Below are 9,695 nucleotides of genomic sequence, written 5' to 3'. Positions count from 1 at the left end.
ACAGAAATCCTAGAGGGGTGTGCTGCATAATACTTCTCTTGTTTGGGGATTGAATATTCCTTTTTACTATAATCCAGCCTGCTGACTAATAAAATATCCTTTTGTAGGATGTTCACCAACAAACCTCTTATTTGTAAAATAATTCTAAGAATTTAACTTATATTAATCTGTGCAAAGATGACCTGCAAGATATGGTTAAATGCCATGTACAAATCGAGAATATTGCTTATTTTCCATTTTTGCCTTATACTCAGTTTTGGAGAAATAGTTTTTTAAATAAGTAAGCAAAAATCTTCTATTTATCATCAATTGCCACACTTTTCTCTTTCTGGATTATTTAGGCTTCTTATATCAATTTTGAAATATTTTATAACATACTCCATAAAAATAATGTATTTTACTGTAGATAAACAGTGCCAGAAACACAGCTTTCACAACCCAAAAGTAACTGAAAGATGACACTCAATCACATATCTGCTTCCCTATTTATTTCAAATCCTATTTTGTTTCCTTGTGTGCTTTCCAATTTCTTATTACCAGGAGAACTGAAGTGAAGTAAAAAGTATATTTTAAAAAAATACTTCGTTTAAATAAACCATGGAGAGCTAAAGAAGATGATTTTACTCTTCCGTTGTTCATTGCATTACTCATTTTAAAACTGGTCGTTAAGAGCTTACTTAGTCCATAGCATGGGATATATATATACATATATATATATACACACACATATATATATATACACACACATATATATATATACACACACATATATGCAATATCAAGTATTAACATTATTTCTAAGGAGATTCAAATTTTGGAAAATCTAACAATGTAACTCTTGTTACAGTTGTTTATAGGGAAAATTAAAGTGGGAAAGGGAAAGGAAATGATTTGACCTTCTTTCAATGGAGTAAAATATAAAAATACTCGGTATTCATTGGTGTCCTTACACCCTATTCTCTGGCATAACCAACCACCACTGATCGCTTAGAGTAGTCTAACTTAAGAAATGTTATTTGGCATCCAATTGCTAACAGCAAAATTATTTTGGGGCCATTTTTAACTGATTTTTATTTCTTCTCTTTGCATAAAGGATGTTTAGTAAACATGTCTTGCTTGTGAATGATGTCTGGTAAAATCAAATTTAAGGGTAAATTTAATTAGGTCCACAGATGGTGAAACATAATTGATGATAATATGTCAATATAAACTGGAAGTAACTTTTTTCTACAACTGTGTCAACGCTAGAAACAAAATAACAGCATTATCAAGCACTATATTTAAGTGCTGTAAAGAGTGAGGTAGTTAATTTCTAATTTTACTTGAGATGTCCTAGACTTGAGAAACTCTTTGGTTTATATAAGCAATTTTTTTCTTCAGTAGTGTTGGTATTTTGTCTTACATCTTCTATAGGAATAAAAGAAGAAAGCTGATTTTTCATATAGATAATATGTAAGCTATTCTTCTTGTAAAAACTATATGGGGTGCTAGCTACCACCACCTGAGCAAGGGAGAAGGAAAAGACTACATAACCTTTCCTTTGGGTAATGAAATAACTTTGATTTTGTGATTCTGTGTGCCAGTGGTCACCCCTCATTTGTATATGACAAGATGTATGTAAGTATGAAACAAGCACTATTGGATGAAAAATGACCAGGTAAAATTTTTAAGGAATGAAATATCAAAATAATTTTTAAATTTTGTGTACAGTGGACTTCTACATTTCCTATAAATGAGGACATGGAGCTTTATACTTAGAAATGCAATAAATCAGATTAGGAAAACCATAGCAAGCTACAAAGTATAAAAATAAGGAGAACATCAAACCTTTCCAAGGAAAAATACAACATACCTGCAGTAGAATAAATTAGTAATTTATTGTCACATTTACTTTTAAGGCACATTAAGCTATCTTGATTAGCTACTAAAATATCTTAAATAATCTTTCTACTGTAAAATAATTTATACTTTACTGCTCAAGATTTGTTATTCTACCGTCAATTACAATGAATAAAATAATGTTAACAATAACAACAACAAAGTAATGGCTACCATTTTGCCTCTGTTATACACAATACACACTGCTTGTAGCTTTATGCATACTGTTCTATTTAAGCATACAAAAATATTAAGTCAAGTTTATGGATACGTTTCAAGTGAAAAAAGTGTGATGCTTAAAGGACTAAATTAGTAACATTTTTCAAGAAACATAAGGGGAAAGAAACTGATTCAAATTCATGTCTGGCTGATCAACACTAGTGCTTTTTTAAAAAGCTATGTTTCTATTAATTTAGTAGAAAATTAATGGGTTGATTGGGTTTGTCTACTAAACATAATTGCCTAGAGCAGTGGCCGTAGAGTTAGCTTTTTTTTCTTTTAAAATGTTCCATTTTTTGTCTTTTTTTGCTTTGTGATATACAGTACACAGTGCATCACATCTCATCTTTATCTAGTGTATACACACAAACATCCACACGCCATACACTGAAATATTAATAAACACTCATATGAAACAACCATGTCCTCATACATTCTTTTAATAAATATGGAAGACCAAAGTGAAGTTGAACTTTTGGACTATTAGAAGGAAAAAATTGATTAGACATATAATTCTGACTTTGTCTTCCTTGAAATTATATTACATGGGTTACCAATGTCTTAAGGGAGGTTTTTCTTTAATTCAGTGCCATGGTTATCCTTGTCAAGGTGGAATGCATCAAAATTTGAGAAATAAAGATGCTGAACATCTGTGTCTAATTACCATTTCAAAAATAATTCATAATCCATATAAATATCATGGCTAAACTTCAGTTATGCAAATTTTGGTCCCTTTATCTTCCCTTTTCCCAAACTTCTAATACTATCATTTTCTTGTATTTGCGTAGACGGTGCTCCCTCTTTCTCTCAATTTCTCTAAAAGAAACATCAAAATGTTTGCCTATTTTATTCACCCACCTCAATCCATTTACATAGTCTAGTCTCAGTCTTTTGTAATACCACAATCTTCATAAAATTAGCAGAAAAATATTGATATATGTATACTCCATATCAGTTTATATAAATGCACCTGTACAATATAAATCAAACCAAGCAGTATAAATTCACAGTTTGTTGCTGAAATTATTTTTATTTTACATTATTATTTAATGTTATTTTCCCTGAATTTAAAATGGATATGTGTTTATACATATGTTGTATGTGCATATATTTGCTTCTATACATATATGTGTGTATCCTTTGTATTTATTACTTTGCATCAATCTCTATACACCAACCTATAAAGTTTGCTAAGTCACATTTTCAAAAAAGATAAACAGGTTGATACACCAACACTGTCATTAGTTTTTTAATAGATTTCTTAAAATGGTTCATAACAATTAAGTGTGTTTGAAGAATAGAGGTAAAAGCTTCTAAGCAATCTAAAAAAAATGTATCTAAATTATTGGCACTGGGATTTTTTTCGTGGGGTTTCTACAGAGATTTGTTTTAGGTTCACATAGGGAAATGGCAAGTAGGAGTAGAAATTTTTCATAATGATGTCTATAGTTTATTCCAAGTTAATAGGGTTTATGAGATAAAAATAAATTATTGAGTAAACCAAATTGTAAATGGAAGGTAGAAAGATATCATGTAAGTAAAACCAGTAGTATCTATAAAACACAAAGATAATATAAATAGTAAAATAAGAGTTTGTTGAGAATGTGACTGTAATTTTTCCTTATCTGTTTTGCTTTAAATTCACCATTTTTATTCTCACTAACATCATTCTGTCAGTCTAGAATCATATTTGGTACTTTTTAATATACCTTCTCATACATACCTTCTCAGAATCATAGCTGATGCGAGTCATAGATCAACATTACTAAGAAGATAACAATACTATTAAAAGAGAGTCAACAAAATAATAAAAGCTGTGTTTGACAAACACACAGCCAGCATTATACTGAATGGGGAAAAGCTGAAATCTTTCTCCCTAAGAATGGAAACAAGACAAGGTTGCCCACTTTCATCACTTCTATTCAACACAGTACTAGAAGTCCTACCCAGAGCAGTGAGGAAAGAGAAATAAATAAAGGTCATCCAATTGGAAAAGAGAAAGTCAAAAGATGTCTTTTTGCTGATGATATGATTATTTACCTAGAAAAACCTAAAAACTCCTCCAAAAGACTTGTAGATTTGATAAATGAATTCAGTAAAGTCTCAGATTACGAAATCAATTTACACAAATCAGGAGCACTGACATACACCAATAGTAACCGAGCTGAGAACCAAATCAATAATTCAATTCCTTAAACAATAGCTGCAAAAAAATAAAAAAAAAACACCTAGGAATATAACTTAACAAGGGGGACAAAATATCTCTAACAAGGAGAACTACAAAACACTGCCTGAAAGAAATCACAGCTGACACAAATGGAAGCATATCCTATTCTCATGGATTGGAAGAACGAATATCATGAAAATGACCATACTGCCCAAAGCAATTTATACATTCAGTGTAATTCTTATTAAACTATCAACATCATATTTCAGAGAATGAGAAAAAAAAATCTTAAAATTCATATGGAACTGAAAAAGAGCCTAAGGAGCCAAAACAATCCTAAGCAAGCAGAGCAAACCTGGAGGCATCACCTTACCTAACTTTACATTATACCACAAGGCTATAGTAACCAAACTTCACATTATACCACAAGGCTATAGTAACCAAACTTCACATTATACCACAAGGCTATAGTAACCAAACTTCACATTATACCACAAGGCTATAGTAACCAAACTTCACATTATATCACAAGGCTATAGTAACCAAACTTCACATTATACCACAAGGCTATAGTAACCAAACTTCACATTATACCACAAGGCTATAGTAACCAAACTTCACATTATACCACAAGGCTATAGTAACCAAGATGACAATGTGCTAGAGCAGTAGGTACATAGACCAATGGAATAGAATAGGGAACCTAGAAATAAAGCCAAATATATCCAACAGGTTTTTGTCAAAGCATACAAAAACATAAATTGGGGAACAGACAACCTATTCAATAAATGGTGCTGGGAAAACTGGATAGCTACATGTAAAAGAAATAAACTGAATCCCTATCTCTCACCATTGAAAAAAAAAATCAACTCAAGATTAATTAAATACTTAAACCTAATACTTGAAACCATACAAATTCTAGAAAGAAAACCTAAGAAAATCTCTTCTGGACACTAACCTAGGCACAGAATTTCTGACTAAAATACTAAAAGCAAATGAAACAAAAATAAAAATAAACAAATGCGACCTAATGAAACTAAAAAGCTTCTGCACAGCAAAATAAATAGTCAACACAGAAACACACACACACACACACAGAATGGGAGAAAATATTTGAATACTATGCATGTGACAAAGGACTAATAACCAGGGTATGCAAGAAGCTCAAAGAAATCAGCAAGACAAACACACACACACAAATAATCACGTCAAAAAGTGGGCAAATTACATGAATAGACATTTTTCTTTTCTTTCTTTTTTTTTTTTTTTTTTTTGAGATGGAGTTTTGCTCTTGTCCCTCATGTTGCCCCGGCTGGAGTGCAATGGCGCGATCTTGGCTCACTGCAACCTCCACCTCCTGGGTTCAAGTGATCCCTCTATCTCAGTCTCCCGAGTAGCTGGGATTACAGGCACGCACCACCACACCTGGCTAGCTTTTGTATTTTTAGTACAGACGGGATTTCTCCAGGTTGGCCAGGCTAGTCTCAAACTCCTGACCTCAGTTGATCCACTGCCTCGGCCTCCCAGAGTGCTGGGATTAGGGGCATGAGCTACCGGGCCAGACTTTTCAAAAGAAGATATATATACAAATAGCCAGTAAACATGAAACAATGTTCAAAACCCCTAACCATGAAGCAAATGCAAATAAAACCAAAATGTGATACCACCATACCACTTTACCCCAGTCAGAATGGTCACTATGAAAAAGTAAAAAAAAAAAAAAAAAAATACATGTGGCTGTGGATATGGTGAAAAGGGAACGCTTACGCACTGCTGGTGGGAATGTAAATTAATACAACCTCAGTGGAAAACAGTATGGAGATTTCCGAAGAGCTAAAAGCAGATCTTTTCTTTCAGATTCAATCCAGCAATTCCACTACTGGGTATTGACCCGAAGGAAAAGAAGTCATTACCTCAAAAAGACAACTTCAGTCATTTGTTATCGCAACACAATTTACAATTGCAAAGATATGGAGCCAACGTTAAGTGGCCATCAATCAGTGAGTGGATAAAGAAAATGTTGTACACATACATCATAGAGTAATACTCAGCCATAAAAAAAGAATGAAATAATACATTTTTGCAGCAACTTGGATGAGACTGGAGGTCATTATTTTAAGTGAATTAACTCGGGAAAGAAAATCCAAATAACATATATGCTCATTTAAAAGTGGGAGGAAATCTATGAGTACACAAAAGCATCCAGCCTGTTATAATGGACGTTGGAGACTCAGAAGGGGGAAGATGGGAGGAAGGAGAGGGATTAAAAACTAATAATATACACTACTAGAGTGATGGGTTTACTAAAATCTCAGATTTTACTAACATGCAATTCATCCATGTAACCAAAAACCGGCTGCACCGCACGAGCTATTGAAATAATAATAAACTATGAAAGAAAAAAAGAGATAAATAGAGTCAAACTTTTGGTAATTTTTGTAGTTTTGAAGGGTTTTTGTTTTTGAAGAGATGGCCTTTGATGTTTATTATTCAACCAGTTAAAAGTAGAGTCCCAAATTTTTAAACCATAATTAATTATAGATATTTTAACTAAATTTTATTTCCTCTCTCTTTCCTTATCCACAGCATTTAACCTGTGGATAGTAATAATGTCCTTATTTCAAAAAGTGCCTGAACTACTCTCATTCCCGTAATTTCTAATTCCAAAATTCTAATCTAAATAACATTTCTTGATACTTAGGTTATCACCTATCATCACTGAATCATTTGTCATCCTCCACCAAAAGCATTATCTGGTTTTCATGGGCTTCATTATTTACCAACTATGTGGGTATCTACTGTTTTCTATCTCACAGACACCATCATCTCTTCTCATGCCTCTGTTCTATGCTTATCTTTCCAAATTTGTGTTTTAAAGTCTTCATTCAGCTAATATTTTTTGAGATCCTTCCATGTGCCACATACTGTTTAAAGACATATGTTCAAAGACTAACAAGGCCTGGTTATCCCTAATATCAAATGCTAATACAAGATACAGATAGGATAGGATAACAAAACAGTATGAGGAATACTATAGAATCACACTGGAGTCATCTTACCCAGACTGGGAGTATTATTGATAAATTGATGTAGAGAATATGATTTCCAAGCTGACAGCTGAAGGGTAAGGAGGCAGTAGTGTGAATATGAGAATAGATAAATCATCTGCCTAACAAGAAGGAACCTTCAGTGAGTATTTGAAGTACAGATGACTGAATGTGTAAATGTTAATTTTATTCATTCATTCATTTATTCCTTCATTCATTAGAATAGTATTGAATGCTGACTAATTACTATGTTCTTAGGAATAGAATTTAAGCATAAAACTTTCCTCTAAGTATGAAAGTGAATTAGAGGTTTAGTGTAAAGCCCTATCAGCAATACCTGAAGGTACCAAATTTTATAACTATTTGTAATTTTTACATCATATTTCATTTTGATTTTTTGGAAATGTTTTCAGTATGCAACTTTTTATGTTACATCTCATTAACTTCACACCTTCAACACAGACATACTGGAAACTGTTGTATGTTTACCTTCTGCATTTGTTTTTGGCCACATTTGCTTTCTAGTCTGTAGTCCACACACTTATTGGAGTTTGCAATGAGCTCCTTTTTTCTCATAGTACCAATAGATACTAGTGACTAAGCAGCCTATTGAAGATGAGTAAGAACATTTATTTACCAATTTTTTAAAACTTTGTATTTACTATTTGACTTAATAATTTACTACAAGAGTTTACTTCATATTTTTAAAAATCTTACAGTTTCCATTAATTTGAGATAAACTGCAGATACCATTAAATAACAATTTTCACTTCTATATGCTATTGCCCTACATAAACCTAACACTAATATCTGTAAACTTCCAATGTATTTTCAGCCTCAATAATTTAGACAGGAAATTTTACATCTTTCAGAACTTTTAACTCGACATTGGCATCTGCCTAGTCCCTAGTTCAGCCAGATCCAAGTTTTTGTCCCATGGTAAAGACAAATAAGGCACACAGACACCAGAAAGCGAGTAATGTAGGATTTATTAAGCAGAAGGAAGGTGCTCAGCAAAAAGAGGGGTCCTGAAAGCAGGTTAACGGAAATGGGATGGAGTTCTTGGTCTTTTATGTGGAAAGAGCAAGGAAGTATTCTGTGGGTTCTGCCCAGAATGGGAGGGCAAATTTCCCTCCTAAGGGTGTTGCATCTGCCAATGTCTGGGATTGGCCAGAGTGACTCTATCTTGTTTATTTTCCATGAGTGCCTAAGTGAAACCCATAGGTGAACTAAAACCACAATACTAATGTCTTATTAATGACATTATTATGAACTGGGTCAAGTTCAGGACATTTAGGTGACTTATTGCACCTGTACCTAAGTTGGGACAGTGCCTTCTGAGCAACATCCTGGCATAAGGGGAAGTTTTTAACCAAGTTTCTTCCTGTTAGCTGCAGAGGAAGTGTAAGTGCTGTCCCATGGGTATTCTTGTGAATACTGCTCTTCTCCTAAGACTATCCCTCTCTCTATATTTAACGAGCCTCTAATTGCCTCCTTTCTCATCTGTTCTTCAAATGCATTCAACTGTTCTAAGCCACTTTGAAAATTTTATTTAAAAACTGATGACAATGTAGCTGTATCAGCTTGTTTATTTTTAAAACAAAATAAAATAAAGTTTGATTTGGAAAACTATAGAGTTGGTTTATAGAGACCAATGCAAGATAAAGATAGAAAATAAACAGTATAGGCAAATATAAACACACAAACATGTGCATATACAAGTGTATTTATAAACATATATACATTAATTTCATGAAAAAATGAAAAGATAATGCAACATAAAGATAAGAATTTCAGCAACAGAGTGTAAATTTACATAGTTCATGCAGTCTTCATAAATTTGTTTTTTCTAAAAAGAACATTTTTTGCACCTTATCATGCTCTTTCTCCTCTTTTTCTAGACATTATACATCAACACTCCTAACTTTAAGTGTTTTCTTTTGTTAGTAAATGTTCAACGAAATGTATTACCTTCCTTCAGTACTAATACTTATGTTATGAATCCTTAAATTAGGAAAAAGATATATCCACTTTAACATTAACTCTAAAAATAAATTATTTTTTAAAAACCCTATAATTGCAACTCTTGTCTAGTGATATATATAAATGGTGTACTGACAGTCTCTACATATATTTGCAAACTCCAAATAGGCAAAACACATTACTTATTATTTTATTGTGATTATTATTATTATTATGCTTATTAGTGCTCATTTCTGCACTTTTTCATACAGAATATTTTATATTGAACAATGAAGGCTTTTTGCATAAGTGATTCCCTGAAAATTATATACATATATATATATATATATGTAGGTCTTCCTAAAATTTTAATAGCATTCTTAGCATTCTTGTATTTACAAATAAAATGTTTATTTGTAATA

The sequence above is a fragment of the Macaca nemestrina genome, chromosome 16, assembly GCF_043159975.1.
Source record: "Macaca nemestrina isolate mMacNem1 chromosome 16, mMacNem.hap1, whole genome shotgun sequence".
Taxonomy (NCBI): domain Eukaryota; kingdom Metazoa; phylum Chordata; class Mammalia; order Primates; family Cercopithecidae; genus Macaca; species Macaca nemestrina.
Note: the sequence above shows the minus strand (reverse complement) of the source record.